This window comes from Triturus cristatus, chromosome 5_2 (assembly GCF_964204655.1).
Source record: "Triturus cristatus chromosome 5_2, aTriCri1.1, whole genome shotgun sequence".
Classification (NCBI taxonomy): domain Eukaryota; kingdom Metazoa; phylum Chordata; class Amphibia; order Caudata; family Salamandridae; genus Triturus; species Triturus cristatus.
The window spans coordinates 1,125,956,762-1,125,977,178 of NC_140588.1; the positions used below are offsets into that span (position 1 = coordinate 1,125,956,762).

General features: G+C 45.1%; 1 pseudogene; it reads left to right on the forward strand.

Annotated features, from left to right (window-relative positions):
* The first annotated feature begins 19,360 nt into the window (after positions 1-19,360).
* LOC146829881 (uncharacterized) lies at positions 19,361-20,026 on the forward strand (annotated as a pseudogene).
* Positions 20,027-20,417: the final 391 nt, after the last annotated feature.

Consider the following 20,417-nt stretch of genomic DNA (forward strand, 5'->3'; position numbering starts at 1 on the left):
AAAGCCCCAGCATCTATAGCCAAGCACTAAAACGAGAACTCGACAGTATCCACATGCCAGTTAACACTGCACTGCTTCAATATGTCGATGATCTGCTGATCACCGCGAGAAGCGAGCCCGAATGTGAAAAGGCTTCTCTGACAGTTTTACATTTTCTAGCCGACAAGGGGCACAAGGTGTCTCCTTCTAAGCTGCAATTCTGTGTCCAGCGAGTTATTTATCTTGGTCACTCGCTGTCCAAGGAGGGAAGGCAGCTTACACCAGATCGCATTCAGTTAATTGCTAACATGTCAATACCCAAGACACAAAAGGAGGTGCGGGCTTTCATAGGCCTCACTTCATATTGTAGGCAGTGGATCCCTCAGTACGCATTTCTAGCAAAACCACTCATTCAGTTGACAACACAGGAGGCAGCCACATCGACTGTCCTCCCTTGGACTCAGGATCACACACAAGCTTTTGAAAGCTTAAAGAAAGCTCTATGTCAAGCACCTGTTTTAGCGACACCATGTTACAGCAAATATTTTACACTCTTTGTTACAGAACGCGAAGGTACTGCCTTGTCAGTACTCACTCAGGAACAAGCAGGATCACACAAGCCATGTGCTTATTTCTCTAGTACATTAGATCCCGTAGCTCAGGCTTTGCCTGCGTGCCTGAAATCAGTGGCAGCAACAGCTTTAGCAATCAGACAAAGCGATGCCATAGTGTTAGGACATCCATTGACAGTACAAGTACCACATGCAGTAGAAGTTCTTGTGAACCGAACGCAAACACAACACCTGACCATAGCAAGACTTACCGGTTATGAACTGACATTGTTTCAGCCACACATAGAGATCCGACGTTGTAATACATTGAATCCTGCTACACTTTTACCTGTAATTGGAACAGACCCACTAGCTCATGATTGTGTTGAAGTTATTGAAATAAAGACGAAACCCAGACAAGACTTAACAGACGTTCCATTGTTAGATCCAGACCTGACGTTATATGTAGATGGATCGTGCATGAGAACAAGTACAGGAGATTTAGTGGCCGCGTATGCAGTCACAACAGACACTGAGGTTATTGAAACAAACTGTATAGATACTTTGTCAGCCCAAGCAGCAGAACTTATTGCTCTAACACAAGCCTGTATTCAAGCCACAAGTAAGAAAGTTAACATATACACTGATTCACGTTATGCATTCGGAGTTGTACATGACTTCGGGGTGCTTTGGCGAGAGAGGGGTTATTTAACTTCTCATGGGACCCATATTCAGCATGGGTCTCTCATTCATGGTTTGTTAGACGCAATCCATCTGCCCACAGCTATATCGATTATGAAATGTAAAGCACACATGAAGGTTACTGATATCATTTCTCAAGGCAATGATTTAGCTGACAGAACAGCTAAACAGACTGCTCAGACTCGCACATCCGACATGACAAAGACAATAGTTCGGACACCAATACAGTGTATGACGATTAAGGATCCCGCACTTGATATAATTGACATACAGTCACATGCCACAACAGAAGAAATAAAGAAATGGACTGAACTAGGAGGGATCCAGACAGATCAGGGATGGGTGACAAAGGAGAAATCTGTATGGTTTCTTCCTGACTCTATGGTCCAAGCCATTATAGCTACAATTCACAGTCCGGCGCATTTAGGAGAAAAAGCTATGCTAGACAGCATTCAACACATTTGGTTTAATAAACATCTACGAACTGCAGCTAAACAAAAAGTCCGTACCTGTATGATATGTTGTCAGTTCAACCCAGGAAAAAGTGTTCCCGTAGAGCAGGGTGGATTTCAGCCTCCCGATCATGCTTTTGAAGTCCTCCAGATGGATTATATCCAGATGGAACGATGTCGAGGATTCAAATATGTTCTTGTAGTTGTCTGCGCTCTTTCCCGATGGACTGAAGCGTACCCAGTATCGGATTACACTGCCCCGACTACTGCCAAGCAGCTAGTTCGAGAATTCTTCCCACGGTACGGTTTACCACGTGTTGTATATTCGGATAACGGCCAGCCTTTTTCATCCGAATTAATGAAACATGTTTCACTTTTGCTGGGATATCAGTGGAAGTTTCATTGTGTCCGACACCCCGAGGCAGCAGGTCTCGTGGAACGACATAATCAAATTTTGAAAATCAGATTGTCAAAAATATGTAAGGAGAAAGGTGTTGACTGGATAGTAGCCTTACCAGTTGCACTATTTTACATAAGAATGGTAGCACACTCTCGAACAGGGCTATCCCCTTATGAGGTGATCTTTGGTAGACCACCGAATATGTGGGGGACGCCTATACCCCGTAAAATAACTGATGTTGATTGTAATATGCTGACAGATTACCTGGCTTCCTTGATGTCTGCACTACAATCTTGTCGTTCACAGGTAGCTGCAGCTTTTCCTGACAACACTGAGGTGAAACCCCATGACGTAATCCCGGGCGATTATGTCCTTGTGAGGAACTTTGACAGAAAGACTCAACTGGAGCCCAGGTGGAAGACACCTAAGCTGGTCCTGTTGACCACAAGGACAGCCGTGAAGATCGAAGGAAGAAAGGGTTGGATCCATTCAAGCCACATCAAGAAATTTCATGGACTTCCTTCGGATATAAACAGTCCTCCTCGTGTGTCTTCACCCATTGACTCAAAGCTACCTTTGGCTGAGGCCAGTAGCACAGACCTTTATAAATTAAAACTCAGACCCAAGCCGTCGGCCGATTTGATTGTTTAAGTCCTCTCCAAGGTGAAGCGGTTGAATCTGTCCCCGACATGTATCCCTTGAGTCTGAATCATGAACAATCAAGAACAATGTTGAAACGACATGCATACTGTAAAGCACTGCGTAGCCACTGTATAGTGACATTATTAATTTTGTTTTTCTTGAGTTTTATAATAATTACTGCAAGTATATTGTTGCATATGTATTATCCTGTTTCTAAACATATTTTCAATATAACTAATGAACATTCTTTTAGTGACCTACCCCCACATGAATTATCCTATAGACTTGCGCTGCGTAATAACACTTTCATTAGTATGTTACACCATTCCCATCAGACTAGTAATGCCACTAATTGTTGGGTGTGTGGCCGACTCCCTCCCTATCAGAATAACAAAGGAGTTCTGCCTTTCTTCCCCCATCCGTTCACACATAATGGCTCCTGTGGAGCATGGTTTAGTTTACTAAATTCCATAGACTCAGACACGGCAGTTTATCAACACCATTGGATATGGGGAAATCTGAATCTAGTTTTATTCAAAGTCTGTTACCCTGATAAGAAGGGTCACCCCAGTAGAACAGGAACTGATCTAGAAAATGAAGTGTATGGATTAGGTAATTTTACACCTAATCTTATGATTCTGAATGTCGAATCCGAAGTTGAACTAATTCTGCCCACTATGTCAGTACTTCCAGTTAAGGGTGAATTATGTGTAAGAAAAGTTGGTTCCATACATATGGGCCATAGCAAATGCGTTACTACAGTAGAATATAGTGATCAAGGTAAATCTTCATTTAGATCTTCTCGCCATTCCTACTTTATATATGATCAGACCGCATATATACGTCTGCCTCTAGATTGGGATGGTACCTGTTACATAGCATTCCTTTTGCCACCTGTTTTCCTAGCTCCTCCTGATTATTATCGAAATGTTCATTTAGTACACAATAGAGAGCGAAGAGATCTCCCAGTTGTCGATTATACTGAGACGACATGGGACAAGTATGTAGATTTCAATAAAGGTATCTTTCCCTATATAGGTACAATTTCAAATAGTAAGCTGATACGTAGGCTAACCAAGACTCTTGAAGCTGTAGTGAATGAGACTATAGCCGCCCTAGGCAATCTGACAGAGGAACAATCGGTGATGAGAATTGTTGTTCTCCAGAATCGTCTTGTCCTTGACGTCATCCTGGCCGATAGGGGCGGAGCTTGTAGGGTCATCGGATCCAGCTGCTGCATATTCATACCTGAAAATTCGCCATCTGTATATAAAGCTATAACACGCCTTCATAAGATTGTAAGCCAGATACACCAGAATCCAGGCACCTGGACTTGGTCCGGTTGGTTTTGGAGTGTATTATCTACCTTTGGATGGAGGGTCCTATCCTTCCTAGGTATTGGCCTTCTCATACTATTCAGTTGCTGCTTATGCCTGCAATGTGGACCAGCGATTTGTGGTCTGTGTGCCACATCGTGCATTCCACATCAAGATTGTCATTCAAGATCCCGGAAGAAGAAAGAAGAACAAATGATGTTATATGAACAGATCAATGGATTGATGAAGATTGATATCTCTTAACGGGCAAGTAGGGGACAAGGAGGGAATGTGGAAATATGGATTTTTCTGATCAGTTATGTCCCCTATCTTGGACTAGGGGTGGGCGGAATTTGCGTAATCGCGTTACGCAAATCTCCGCGAAACGGTAAAAAATCTCCGCGAACACGCAGAAATTCCGCGAACACGCGGAATTGCTTGTTCGCGATACTTTTTTCCTGTTCGCGATACTTTTTTCCTGTTCGCGATCGCTGTTTGCGTGCTCGGGGTGAAATATCTCGCGAACACGCATATTGAGAACGCGAACAAGCCCAAAATTTCGCGAAGTCGCGGAACGCAGATTTTTGGTCAATTTCGCGTTCTCCGCGGAACGCGAAATTACCCAAATTCCGCAAATTCCGCGAGCGGAACGGATTTTACCGCCCAGGCCTATCTTGGACCCCAACGGTTCTATGTGCATGTTGCAAACACATGTATGTTCCCTCCAGTTCCAGTTTCGAAGACGCAAACACATGTGCGTCCACCATCAACATGTCCTCTGTCAGATCCGCCATCAATGGGCTGGATATTCGATTCCTAAGTATGAAAGGCCACCGACTTTATATGGCTAAGTTACTCCATTTTTGCAGTTCAGGCAGAGTAGGCCCGATTCTGTCCTCAAAGCCTTTCCCTGCTCTCTGCCTCTAACAGCATCAGTTTAAGCTCGCATCTGTATCCATGAACTTTGTCTCATTCTCTGCGCGGCTCACGAAGCCTGACATCAGCCTATTCTCTGCCAAGAACTGTATTTCACCTTCGAATTATCTGCTTCCCCCTCAGCCGATGCATTCCTGCCTAGTAGTTTAGGTAAACATTTCCTTTTGCTTCCAAGCAAAGGGCTCGGTTTTTTTCTGTCCTCATGCAAGTAAATCATAGCCCTGTTGCCATGGAAAGTTTCTGCCTCTCGCATCTCATATAGACACTTAGACGCTTGTGCACGTACACACAGTCAGTATAGAATAGATTCTGTCCGAGAGTCCTTCCTTGTGGATAACATAGTTCTTTAAACATAGGATGTTAGATATGATTTGGGATTAGGTTGACTTGACCCCCCAGACTTTTTGTCTCCACATGTAGAGCTAAATGTCAAGTCCCCTTCACCCCCTAGTTACACGTCAATTACACGTCATGCCGCTGCGCGCGCATCTATGCCAAGTATTATCTTATAGATCCACCTATGCATAACATCATAACCAATCATGTTTCTTTTTACTCCTTATTACGCCCATTTTCGGTTACGCACTTACAGTATCGTTTCTCTTATCAATTGTTACGCCTTCTACATTGGTTTCATTGTAATGTATGTTCTATAAAAGCAATTTCCTGTCAATAAAGTATGTACTTCACTTCCTGAACCCCCGTGGTGACGGAACCTGAAGGCCGCGACTCGAGTCGGCCATTTTTGGAATAAAGCCCATTCAGAAACCTCTTATACCACGGATTCTGCCTCTTATTATTCTGAGCTATTTTATTTAAGACTCCGTATGAAATTCAGTCCAGGTAATAGAATATTTACCACACCTAAGAAGTGTACTAGGTTTCCTGTTTTCGGGATGTTTGCATAAATAAACTCAATATTGATGTTTCCACCACCTCATGTATAGTTAGAAATAAAAAGAAAAATTAAAAGGTGAGTACGATTAGATCCCTTAGATTTCATCTATAGGCAGACTGCAACAGGAAAGATTTGTCATGCTACAGGCCCTATTACATTTTCTCACATGTTTGGATCACAGCTGGACCATGTGTCCATTATGATATTAAAGCAGCAACAACTTTCAGCAATGCCTGAACGGACTGCTTAAAAATAAAATAGGCAAAATAAGCGCCACAATTGAGGGAAATAAATAAATAAATAATTAAGAGAAAGCAAAAATAGTTATTACCTATGAATTGCCCTGCTTTCACTCACAAATTTCCCAATGTTCTGACAACCACCTAATGCCCCATATACTTCTCACTGAACAATTAATATATGTAGAAGTCACATCAACTAGACCTAACAGTGACCTTGAAATTATGAAAGTAGACATATATGTGTATAAGTTAACACGTGCTGCAAAGTTTCCTTCTACTCAGGTATCAAAGGGAGGAGAAGGGCCCCATCATTCCTGAGCTCCGACCTATCAGTCGTGGAACACAGATTTTTAAAAGACATTTTAAAGTAAGAGACTATTCACCAACATCTGTCTGCATAGCCGAGAGGAAGGCATCGTGTTTCCATTGACTGTCCAAAGAGGAAGAAGACGGTGATCAGACACAACAGAAACACCCGTTACACAGAAGTGTCTTATGCAGAGTTAGGTAGTTGTATTCTAATATTGTACATTATTGCCAGAGTGGCACTAGGAATATTTAATTAGTTCACTGTTATAGCTCATTGTATTGATAGAAAGGTTTGTATTACTAAAGCTATTGAAGTTGCCATACCACTGTGCACCCCAAGTCACCTCCCCATCAACTACTAGCACTTGTACTGAAAATGGCCCCTGTAGATATGCAAATGTTCACCATGATTTAAGAGAGACACCTTTCCTCAATGCAGATGTAGATCTAATAGCTCATGGTTCATGAATCAGCAATATAACTGGCTCACTGCAAATTTCTTACGTGGTGGGCATGGCCAGAAATGTACTGGAATGTACTGTGAGATTGACAATGTGAAGGAAGAATAGTGAAAATTTACACAGACGACAAATATGATTTTGGGGTGACCTATGATCTTGGCCTGCTGTGGGCTATGAGGGGATTCCTCAACTCAGCTGGCCAACAAATACAGCATGCACCATTAATAGCACAACTATTGCAAGGCCTGTTGCTACTAAAGAGAGTTTCAATTGTAGAATGCGCTGCACACACCTCCTCCAAGGACTATGTATCAAGAGGTAAAGAATTAATTGATGCAGATGTAAAAAAAGGAATAGAATTAACTGGTTGTAAGAACACAATGGTTCAAATTCTACTACACATGATATCATGATATAAAGATAAAGAATGATGATATGTACTATGACCCTAAGTATATTATTGAAAGGGGTGGAAGAAAAGGAAGAAGGGAAAAGGGGAGGATGTAGGCAAACAGAAGAGGGAATATGGATAGGCCCAAATGGAAAGATATGTTTACTGACGATCATGCTTGATCCCATGGCCCAACATTTTCATGGTTCATCACTTGTCGGACGTGATGGAATGATCAGAGTGTTTTCCTAAATGCTGGTACAACAGTAAAATTGGAGAGGGTACTTCCACTGCCCCAGGCCACTTCTCTTCTCCACATGAAATGGACTTCATTGACATGCCTGCTACTCAAAAGCACAAGTACGTGTTGTTTATAGTGTGCATGTTCAGCAAATGGACTGAGGTATACCAATCCAAGACCTGCAATGCACAAACTGTTGCCAAATGCCTCCTGAAAGAGTTCATACCGCGCTTTTAAGTACCTATGCTTTTGGGTTCTGACAAAGGACTGTCATTCATCTCACATGTGATTGAGGGGTTGTGCAAGGGGCTAGGAGCTACACAGAAACTACCAAGTGTGAATGGTATCCCAAGCTCATCCTGAAGGGTTGTAAGTGCTGCACACATCAGAGAAAGGAAGAGTGTGTTAGCGGAACCCAACGATACAACTAAAGATGTCTGGAACATCAATGCTCCAAGCCCTCAGTCTACAAGTTGTGACAACGAGACATCTTTACCTTCTTGATCACTTTTGTTCTTCTTATTGAAAGTGCCTAAGTAATAGAAGTGCTTGTAACCTCTCAAATTACTTGAAGACAGGCACCAACGGTTACTTTTTCTGTTTACAGGTATGATCACTGAGGCTCTGCACTATTCCTCAACAGACTAAAAGTAAATGTTCAGGAGAAGATAAGACATTCTTTCAACTAGTCACACTAGCCACACGTGCCAATGATTGGAACAATGCCTCAAGACTTTCAGAACAATTAGAGAAAATGATCATGGGTGCTACTAGCAGTATTGACCCCCATTGCTGCCACTATAATGACTACGCTCCTTATAGTGTATTGTGGTCACAGTTCTATACCTGAGATATTGCTTAAATGACACAGGGATATTGTACCAAATTGAATAAATATCGATTGATATAGATGGGACAGGGGGGACAGTTGACAGGACTGGATCTCCCGTCCGAGATCCTCCCAGTCCCTCCAGCACCATGAGGCGCATTGTTGCCCACTAAATAGTATGTTTAATTGTCTTTTGTGTCGTAATGTTGATTATATGTTGTACGTAAATTGTTTGTTAAAAGTTTGTTTTATACATGTGAAACTTTCACGAATACTGGCACCTTACCAGCATGCCCTTATTTGCGTAAAACCTTGACAATCATGCGCTCAGTTTTTTCAGGATGTTTGAATGAAGTGACGCTTTACTAAGAGACCACAATTTTGAGCGTTATACTTACATGGCTCATGATCTGTTTTGCCTCAAGGTGCACGATAACCAAATAGTACACGCTATTAATATTATTTTCTGTTGCATACATGCTTTTCATTGGGCACAACGGGGTGAGCACTATAGGCACGATCCTTGCCTTAGTAGCTCACTCGTATTAGTTCTGTCATGCCTTTGGTCAGTAAGGAACAGATTTTAAAAACACCTGTACAGGATTCTATGTGGGTGTGCCTTACTTTTGCATGTTATTTATCACACGCACGCCATTGTTTCAATGTCACAGACTGTATATGATATTTACCTACACAATCAGAAGTAGGGTGTCCAACAAAATTAACAGTGTTTTTCCTCTACAGGTAAGATACCGTATGTATTAACGCGCATGCTTATTGTTTGCAGCACGTATCTTGAATTCCAATTTAGGTCACTTTTAGGAGTGGAAGGCACAGGGCTGGCCCCTGTACCTGTCCTGAAGAGGAGCTGAGGGGAAGCTCGAAACATGTTGACACCCACTAGGGATATCTGACGCATCACAGCCAGACCCCCTAGGGACTCACCCCTTTTTAATATATCAACTGGGAGCAAGAATAACAGCCATGTAACCCACTAGTTAGATATTTTTAATTCTTTCACTCCACTCCCCACACATATAGTTTCATTAAAGGGCTCCTACGTATTTTCCGCACGTCGCAGCATGCCTCAATCCGCAGCGGGTTGGGATGGCCCCTATGATGAAGCATGTCACCGTGGGGAGACCCTGGTGAGTGAGGGGACTCAAGAAAGGACATTTTTTCCTTCTTCTTTTTCATAATTTTTCACCAACATTTGAGTGATTATTAATTTTTGCTAGGTTCTCTATCTGAGAGTTCAGATTTTTTTACTACATATGATACAGGAGGGTGGACCTAGCCTCTTTTCCCTCTACCTCCCTCATTCTTTTTGATCTCGTATATTTACAGCATCCAGCTTTGGGAGCAATTTACTCTGTTCCTACTAAACACTACCCAACCATGACTGAAACAACAGGCCTAACTTTCTCGGAAGAGGAAGTAGAAAGGATAATCCCATCCATGTTATCATTAGCTGGGATACCAGCGAGAGACTCAGATGAATCTAGTCAAGATTGGGATGAACTGTCCGAACTAAAAAAGAATCAAATAAAAACCATGATACACGGCATTATGATGGCCGAATACTTAAGATCCAACATGGCACCACGAGGACTAATAGTGCGCAATGAGCCTTTCATCTTCCAACAGGACAAATTGTTCAAAAAGGATTGGTCGCTAATTTCCTGGCACTGCACTAGGGATTGGCTAGTGCTGATTATAAAAACAGCAGCACGTTTGTCCGAAGAGATGAAAGGGGAGATCCAATCACTAGAAATCCGTTTAAGATCCTATCAGAGCGTAGTTGACTTAAAGAAAAGATTGGAAGAACTGAACAAAACAATGACGGATATTGAAATAAGTCTAAAAGACACCAAGGTGCCGATTCCGATCCTGGAAAAATTTTCCCCGTACGAATCGTATCCGGATTTTTTTCTGTACGAATCGTACAAGTACCGTACAAACTGGCAAGTACGATTCGCATGGGAAAAAGTCCATACGAATCACATTGGGAAAATTCCCCCACACGTCCTCGGGTCGGAAAAAGTGTCCGACACATCCCTGGACGATTCACCGTACGAATCGGAAAAATGAAGTCCCACCGCGCAAGTACGATCAGTCCCGTCCTTTCGATTTTACAACCGTATGGAAGAAACACCGTCCGGACCGAACTCCCATAGCAACCATGAAGACATGTGCCCGCATACGAGCCGAACCCCCCCCCCGCCCCCGCATGTATGCCCCGAACACCCCCCCAGCCCCCGCATGTACGCCCCGAACCCCCCCCAGCCCCCACATGTATGCGCCATCCCCCCCCAGCCCCCGCATGTACGCCCCGAACACCCCCCCCAGCCCCCACATGTATGCGCCGTCCCCCCCAGCCCCCGCATGTACACCCCGAACACCCCCCCAGCCCCCGTATGTACGCGCCGTCCCCCCCAGCCCCCGCATGTATGCCCCGAACACCCCCCCCAGCCCCCGCATGTACGCGCCATCCCCCCCAGCCCCCGCATGTACGCGCCGTCCCCCCAGCCCCCGCATGTACGCACCGTCCCCCCCCAGCCCCCGCATGTACGCGCCGCCCCCCCAGCCCCCGCATGTACGGACCGTACCCCCACCCGTGTATATACACCTGTGTACATACGCACCATACCCCCACCCGTTTATGTACACCAGTGTAGGTACGGACCGTACCCCCACCCGTGTATGTACACCCGTGTACGTATGCACCGTAGCCCCACCCGTGTATGTACACCAGTGTAGGTACAGACCGTACCCGCACCCGTGTATGTACACTAGTGTAGGTACAGACCGTACCCCCACCCGTGTATGTACACCCGTGTACGTACGCACCGTACCCACACCCGTGTATGTACACCAGTGTAGGTACGCACCGTACCCCCACCCGTGTATGTACACCAGTGTAGATACGGACCCTACCCCCACCCGTGTATGTACACCAGTGTAGGTACGGACCGTACCCCCACCCGTGTATGTACACCCGTGTACGTACGCACCGTACCCCCACCCATGTATGTACACCAGTGTAGGTACGGACCGTACCCCCACCCGTGTATGTACGGCGCGAACCCCCGTACAAATCGTATCCATAGCGCTGGGGGTTCGCGGCGTACATACACGGGTGGGGGTACGGTCCGTACCTACACTGGTGTACATACACGGGTGGGGGTACAGTTCGTACCTACACTGGTGTACATACACGGGTGGGGGTTCAGCGCGTACATGCGGGGGCTGGGGGGGTGGCGCGTACATGCGGGGGCTGGGGGGGAGGGCGCATACATGCGGGGGCTGGGGGGGACGGCGCGTACATGCAGGGGCTGGGGTGGTGTTCGGGGCGTACATGCGGGGGCTGGGGTGGTGTTCGGGGCATACATGCGGGGGCTGGGGGGACGGCGCGTACATGCGGGGGCTGGGGGGGGGGGTACGGCGCGTACCGGGCCTCCTATTCCACTGGCTTCGTGGCGCACTTAGCTTTTCCGGCACTTTTTGGTTGCCGTAAAAAAATTGCCATCCGGACTGCTGTTTGTTCGAATCGTACTTCCTGGTTCGTGAAACGCAGCCGGAATGCGTCCCGACGTCACGTCGGCGCTTTCCCGGATCACATTTGTATGGATATTTTCGTCAGTCGGTGTTTTTAACGGTTCGTACGGAAATGGTGTTTCCGTGCGAATCGTACTTGCATGTTTGTAATGTTTTTTCCCCGGGTACAAGTCGGACGGAGAAAACACTCCGACCGACGGTTCGTACCCGGTTTCTCCAGGATCCGAATCGGCACCCAAGTATACTAAACTCAAAAAAGACCAGAGGAATTTCACACATGAAACGGTCTATCCATATACCAAGAAAGATTACATTTAATCTGGTAGAAACCCAGGATATAACACCAACAGCAATGGTTCAGACACTGGCTCAGACAACTCTGATGGCAGCTATAATAGTAACTACAGAAACAGAAGTAGACGCTCATGAGGTGGCCGCTATAGGAACAGAGGGGGATACAATTTTGGTTGGCCAGGATATCAGGGACCATCCACTTATGGAGGCCCACCACCTTTCTTCTATGGCACTCCACTTTTTCACCAGCAAGCCTATCAACAACAACCACATGCATTCTGGGAGCACAAACAGTCACATACACCACAGACCAATCCTTTTTTAGGACGGGGCCAAGGGACCACAGAGGGGAAAATCAAGAAGAAATCAACAAGTACAATGGGCACAACCTCTGGAGACGTCAAGGAGCCACACCAGGAGCATGGGCCCACCGGACAACCCATCAACTAGCCACAATCCCCCAGTCTAGTGGTTAATCTATCTGACATTACCCTTACTGCAATACAAAAAGCAGTCCTGGAAAAGGGACTTGGTTTTGTGCCTATGCCAAGTTTGGACAAATTCAGACTCTGCTGTGAACTCAATGAGTTTATTCGCAAAATCAAACTCCAAGTCTACTTCAAGGAGAAACCACCTACGACATCATCTACTACCAGTGACACAGGCCTCAACAGAAAGTCTAATTTCAAACCAGCAGCGGCATGTCTCCCAGTAGAATTACTAGCCTTTGAAAAGGCAGTCCTAAAGGAAGTATCAGAAATAGACCCAAAAACCATCAAAATCTTTCACAACACCAGCAAGAAAGAACATGAGGCGATACAAGAACTGGGTAACAATGAAAAGGTAACCATAAAACCGGTGGACAAAGGAGGTGCCATAGTACTACAGAACACCACTTCGTACCGGGAAGTGTGCCTATCCCTTCTGGCAGATGAAAGAAACTACACAAGAATCAAGAAGGACCCAACAGAACGCCTACTCATAGAAATTGCTCGTCTGTCAGAAGAGTCCACAGCTAACAATTGGATTAGCAAGAAGGAAGCCAATTTTTTAGAAAACAATAACCCCACCATTCCTTACTTTTACACCATACCAAAAATTCACAAATCCATGGAAAGACCACCAGGGAGACCTATAGTGTCAGGCATTGGTTCCATCCTAGAACCTTTGTCAAAATTTGCTGACGCTTTTCTTCATCCTATGATCCAGAGTACTAGCCCGTACTCTCAGGACACCAAAGCAGTGCTATGCCTTCTCCAAGACCTGAGTTTCAACCCAGCAACTAATATTCTAATTTGTCTTGACGTAGAAAGTCTCTACACCAGCCCACCACACAAAGAAACCTTACAAATCCTCGAAGAGGTCCTTTTTGAAAACCCATGGATTTACCATATACCACGGCACGTGGTTCTCGAGTGTTGCCAGCTGGCATTAACAGAAAATAATTTCAGGTTTGAAAACACGCTATACCGTCAGGCACACGGTACTAGCATGGGAAGCACTTTCGCGCCGAGTGTAGCGGGATTGCACGTCCACCATCTTGAAAGAGAGAAAATACTGAGTACCATCAATCCTCACATCAACCATCTAAAACTGTGGAAACGTTACATTGATGATGTTTTGGTAATCTGGGAGGGGAATGAAATAGAAGCCACAGAATTCATGAATTGGCTCAACCTTCAAGACCCCTTCCTCAAGTTTACTCACACCACGAGTAGGTCTGATTTGATCTTCCTGGACCTAAACATCACAGCTAATCAAGGCAAATTGTCCACAACGACACATTTGAAACCAACAGCAAGAAACTGTTTACTGGTCTATGACAGTTGCCATCCTCTGCAACTCAAAGATAAACTTCCTTTCGGTCAGTTCTTGAGACTAAGAAGAAACTGTACCGAAAAGGAAGACTACAATACCCAAGCAAAAGACCTCTCGAAAAAACTATTAGCACGACACTATCCAATACACCTGATCTCAAAAGCTAAGAAGAGGGCAGCCAACAACCACAGAGAAGCCCTTTTGGAACCTAGACCTACAAATGTAACAGAGGAGAACAGACCCATTTGTATAACCACTTACAATATTGCATCAGGCCAAGTGACTAAGATCATCAAAAAACACTGGCGCACACTGAACAGTGGAAATTTGGATATCCCATGGCCTATGTTTAGCCACAGAAAAGGGAAGAATCTCCATAACTATCTGGTCCACACCCAGCCTAAGAACACCAACACAAGGGATGGTCAAACAACCCTACACACACTACTCAGCGGACACTACCCGAGCAGTAATTGCAGTGTCTGCCACTTGACCACGGTCACCAAAAAGGTTTCCTTCAACAATGGTATGACCTGGGACATTCGCAATTTCACCAACTGCAACACATCAGGAGTTGTGTACATGATTACCTGCACATGCAATCTACACTATGTAGGAATGACAACCAGGAAAGTGAGTACAAGGATCGTGGAACACAGGAGCAATATCAGGTGTAAGCGAGCCACAACGAAAATGACAACGCACTTTATTGAGCAACAACATACCCCCAACAACATCAAATGAGTGGTACTGGAACAGATTAAGGGATGTGATAACCTGGAAAACAGACTCCTCGAGAAGGAGCAACGCTGGGTATTTAAATTACGCAGCAACATACAAGGCCTGAACGATAACATTCCTTGGGGCCAGCTCCGTAGATAAGACCCCTCCCAACTATTAACTGTCCACCAAGCTAAACGCGCCAATACCTGCATATGGTATCTACAGGATTCAGCCTTTTACTTAAATGGACCTTTTGGGACCAGTCCCAATCGACTACAACGTTTGTTTATACATATAATTAATGTCTGACCACTTCTGTTTTGTGTTATTATTACTTTTTTCTTTTATCATTTCCTAGATTATCCCCTTTAGCGTCCTAAAGGTACATCCTGTTATAATTTATATTCATGTGTTATTATTTTATAATTTTTTAGAGAGTTGCCTCTAATTCCCAGTTAAGGATAAATATAATTCAATAATCAAAACCCTTTATCGTCCTAAACACTTTCCATGTATCTAGGCGGTAATTTTTTTCCCCCCAACAGGGCGCCTCAACGAGCCATCAGGTGGTGGCCATTTTGAGAGGTTCCCGCTCTAGTCTTCCAATATGACTAGGCGGGAACACTTCCTTAAAAACTGAACCCGCCCCGAGACTCGCTAATATGCGGTCTCGAGGGACACACTAGGCAGACAAGCCAGAGAGGACTTTCTCCGACAAGTAAGCATTTTCTCCTCACAGGAACCGGGCAAACTAATGGTAACCGCTTTGATCCTTGGTTTTGCTCCCATAGCATCGAGGCAATTGACAACACTTTTCCCTCGTTTCCCTGTTTCCTTCTTCTAGCGCTCGAGATCCTCCCAGTCCCTCCAGCAGCATGAGGCGCATTGTTGCCCGCTAAATAGTATGTTTAATTGTCTTGTGTGTCGTAATGTTGATTATATGTTGTACGTAAATTGTTTGTTAACAGTTTGTTTTATACTTGTGAAACTTTCACGAATACTGGCACCTTACCAGCATGCCTTTATTTGCGCAAAACCTTGGCAATCACGCGCTCAGTTTTTTCAGGATGTTTGAATGAAGTGACGCATTACTAAGAGACCACAATTTAGAGCGTAAAACTTACATGGCTCATGATCTGTTTTTCCTCAAGGTGCACGATAACCGAATAGTACACGCTATTATTATTATTTTTGTCGCATACATGGTTTTCATTGGGCACAACGGGGTGAGCACTATAGGCACGATCCTTGCCTTACTAGCTCACTCGTATTAGTTCTGTCATGCCTTTGGTCAGTAAGGACCAGATTTTAAAAACACCTGTGCAGGGTTCTATGTGGGTGTGCCTTGATTTTGCATGTTCTTTATGACACGCACGCCAATGTTTCAATGTCACAGACTGTATATGATATTTACCTACACAATCAGAAGTAGGTTGTCCAACAAAATTAACAGTGTTTTTCCTCTACAGGTATACAAGGTTAAGATACCGTATGTATTAACGCGCATGCTTATTGTTTGCAGCACGTATCTTGAATTCCAATTTAGGTCACTTTCAGGAGTGGAAGGCACAGGGCTGGCCCCTGTACCTGTCCTGAAGAAGAGCTGAGGGGAAGCTCGAAACATGTTGACAGCCACTAGGCACATCTGACGCATCACAGCCAGACCCCCTAGGGACTCACCCCTTTTTAATATATCAACTGGGAGCAAGAATAAAAGCCATTTAGCCCACTAGTTACATATTTTTAATTCTTTCACTCCACTCCACGCACACCACACCACACATAGTCTCATTAAAGTGCTCCTATGTATTTTCCGCAAGTCGTAGCACGCCTCAACCCTGCAGCCGGTTGGGATGGCCCCTATGATGAAGCATGTCACCGTGGGGAGATCCTGGTGAGTGAGAGGACTCAAGAAAGGACATTTTTCCTTCTTCTTTTTAATAATTTTTCACCAACATTTGAGTGATTATTAATTTTTGCTAGGTTCTCTATCTGAGAGTTCAGATTTTTTTACTACATATGATACAGGAGTGTGGACCTAGCTTCTTTTCCCTCTACCTCCCTCATTTTTTTTAATCTCGATTTCATTATGTTTCATGGTCAAACATCAAGTGACCTTTTAGAAAACTTTTTGAAGCGTGGGTGTCACTTCTGTGTTCTTAAATATTTACGGGAAGTGACCGAAATGTTTCATGTTCTATAGGTCAAGGCACCTGATAATGTCGTCATTCTATGGTCAGTAGTTCATCATTGAAAGAATGTAAAGATCTGCTCATCAGTCCATTCTACGGACTACTTTGCTGAAATGACCCCTTGGATCACTTACGCGTGTGTGGTCTCCTACAGCCATCTATCTAGCATCTTTGGCTGAAGCTATAATTGCTTATTGTACTTGAAATTGTCTCTTTCTCTCTCCTCTGCATTGCCCTTATTCTAAAAACATTATTGCAATTGAATGTTCTTGCTCGCCAAGAGAATTTTCATTAACGTTGCATATTTTGTAGTGTATTCTGAATAGTATTTCTATTTGCATATGCGTCACTTGTTAGGGAATGTATTTTTCTCCTTGTACAATCGAAATGTATGATTTTTTCACTGCAGTTATCAAAAGATATATTTCTCTCATTACACTTTGAAGTATTCATCATTGTCATAGTTTACAGGATATTGTTCTTCTCTTATTATTGCATTTATGTATTTCATGATATATCCATGCCAGCTTTTTACCATGAATTGTGTTTCATTTTGTCTTTGCTAAGACACAGCATTTCGTTTTTGCACTTAAAGTGTTCTTTTTTCACTTCAGATTGGAAGTGGTTTTCATTTAATAAAGTGCAAACAAACCTGATTCAACTTCTATCATTTACACATGTGTTTCTCATATTTTGTAGAAGCACCCCCACAAATTAGGCTGCCCTGGTCCAGTGCCCCAGGACCATGAAATTTCACCTTTAACACTGTGAGATCGTCGGATTGGGCCCACAGGTACTGATACAGTAGAGGGCCAGATGTACGAGCAAGAATTTTGCGAGTCGCAAGTTGCGTCGCAATTGGGACTCGCAATTTTCGAGTCGCAAAATGCTGCGTAAAATAGTGTCTGAGACACTGCTAGCAATTCCTAATGGGGTCGCATATTGCATGTCTCCTGCATATTAATGAGGCACTTTCAATTTGCGACCTCATTAGGAATGTTGCGGTTCGAGCTCGAGCGCGCTCGATAACCCCTCCCGCCAGAACTGCAGTACCCAGAAAACCCGTGCGCGCATCACGCACGCCGCGTGATGTGTCATCACGCCCGCGCATCCTCTACAAAGACGTCGACGCAGCCACACTGAGCATCGGAAATTCCTTCCAGGAGCCGGATTCTTGTGTGGCGGTCGCTGTGGAGCCTGTATAGCCTCGGTGCGGAGGTCAGAAGGAGGAGGTAGAGAGTTTCCTTTCTGGCATCAGGTCCGGTAAGGGTGCAGTGCACCGAGTTCAAATGCTGACCCCGGTCCCTTCATCTTCTTTCCCGTTGGAGAGCTGAGTTCAGCTCATGCGGAGAAAGGGGAGTGGTTCTTCTTCATTGCACTCGTCGTCAGTGGTGCAGTACCACCGACTCCTTGACTATTGATATTTACACAAGTCCGGAGGCTTCCGGCTCTTCTCAGTATATTGCGAATCACCTGTCAAATTGTCACAGGCCAGTAAGGAGGCAGTAACCTAGGCCTCATAGCTTTACTCAAAGCTTGTTTTGTTGTGTTCTTACGTCTTTATCTCACGCTATGCATGATGTCGGGACTCCGACCTCAAGAGGAGGTTGAGAAACCCTTTGGCGAATTACTCTCTGTTGTTGCTCCTAAATGTTCAATGTTGTGTTGTATTGTGTGTGCTCTCGACTCCATCTTTAGCAGGGAGCCCTTTTAAGCGAGCGGACAACGCGCTCTTCCTGTGAAGCAAGGTGGTGCATTGCTTGGGGTAGGTGCGGGGGGGAACCTAAACTGTGATGTAACATGTGTTGGGGAAAACCTGTGCTTAGTGGAGACGCTGTGTTGTTGTCCTATGATTGCATTGTTGCTATGTATCCTCTTATGTAGCCCACCAAAGAGAACAGCTGTTAGGAGCACCCAGAGAGACGCCATAAAGCTGCATGTTCTTTTCCTTTACAGGTACACAGATATTGTAATATGTTTAGGAAGCCTGTATAGATATATATAGATAAAGAGGCATTACCAAGAAGTTAGGGAAGATAGGTAGGGTATTAATCGTGTTCTTTATGTCTTACAGATCTCCCTCCCTGCTGTCCCCTTACTTTCCTTCCCTCACTTGATCCTCCTAATGACCTATGCCATTACGGCTATTTAGGCTTGGGTAGATCAAGAGGTGGACCTCAATTAGCAACAATCCGATCCCGAGGGCTGAACCAATGTGACACCCTCCCAGGTATGGTGGCCTGCTGAGCTCAGCAGACATCCATGTCTGGGACTGATTTTAATAAAGCAGTTTTTTTTAATGCAGCCAGTTTTCCTTAAATGAAAACGGGATGCATTAAGAAAAATAAAAATGAAACTTTTCGGTTTAATTTTTTAAGGGCAGGAGGTGGTCCGTATAATTTTGAGACTGTGAGAGTAGCCTTGCAATGAAGACGCTCGCCCTCGTGTGCCTTTTGGCTGTCACTGGGCTGGGGCTGGCAGTCCCGTTCTGCTTGTTAACCACCCTCCTTCCAACATTTAATTTCTTTGGAAACCAAACCAGGATGATTGGTTATCGCCTGGGACAATCTTTTGTCGCCAGCACCCTGAGCTGCACCTCTGGCGCTGAGTACACGCCCACCTTCATCCTGGTCGCGGTCTTCACCATCTCCTTGCAGGTGTGACGGACACAGATGCCATCAAACACCTCATGGTTGTCCTTACGGCGCAGGTATACTATGCTGGGCAGTTCAAGACTGTGCCCTGCAGGGTAGCTGGAGACGTCGTCCAGGGAGCAGCAAGGGCCTGGGCAGTAGGTTCACACTGGCCACGGTCCTCGGCTACCAGGTGGGAATGGAAGACGGCACCACGTGCAAGGGGCCTACTGCAACCAAGCCCTGCAGCCGTCATCGTCTTACAGGGTGAATTTCACTGGCTGGTCCAACCCCATGAATACTTTAAAGTGACTGACGTGATGGACATCGACCTCGGCCTCTCGGGGCGGTCCAGCGGGACGCTGACCATCAGTGCTGCTGTCAGCGGTGCACTTCACGCTGATTCCGGCTCTGATTGCATCACTGGTAGTGGGACGGTAAGAATCGACGCTCCCCTAAAGGATGGCATCAGCCATCACAATGACGTGACAGACACTTGCAGCACATTCCTCGCACCCCCACGAGTGGAAATCACGTGTTGTGCTTAGTGGGAACTGTAATGGCGCCGAAGTAACAGTGCACAATGACCAAACAGGTCAGGCACTAGGACCGGCCTGAAGGGGGACCAGGGCGGGCGTAAAGGGAGGAGCGGAGGGCTAGGGATGGCAGTTAGCCGTTAGCCCAGGAAGAAGAGAGCAGCAATAAAGGAGCTGACCAGTAAGAACCCTGTGTCCGTGTCACTTCTTTCCACGGGGACTCGACAGGAACGTTTCGTGAAATGTCACAGTGAGAGCTGTTTCTTCCAGAAGCATCCTCCGGTTCAGACTGGTAGCCAAGCTGGAACCGCAGG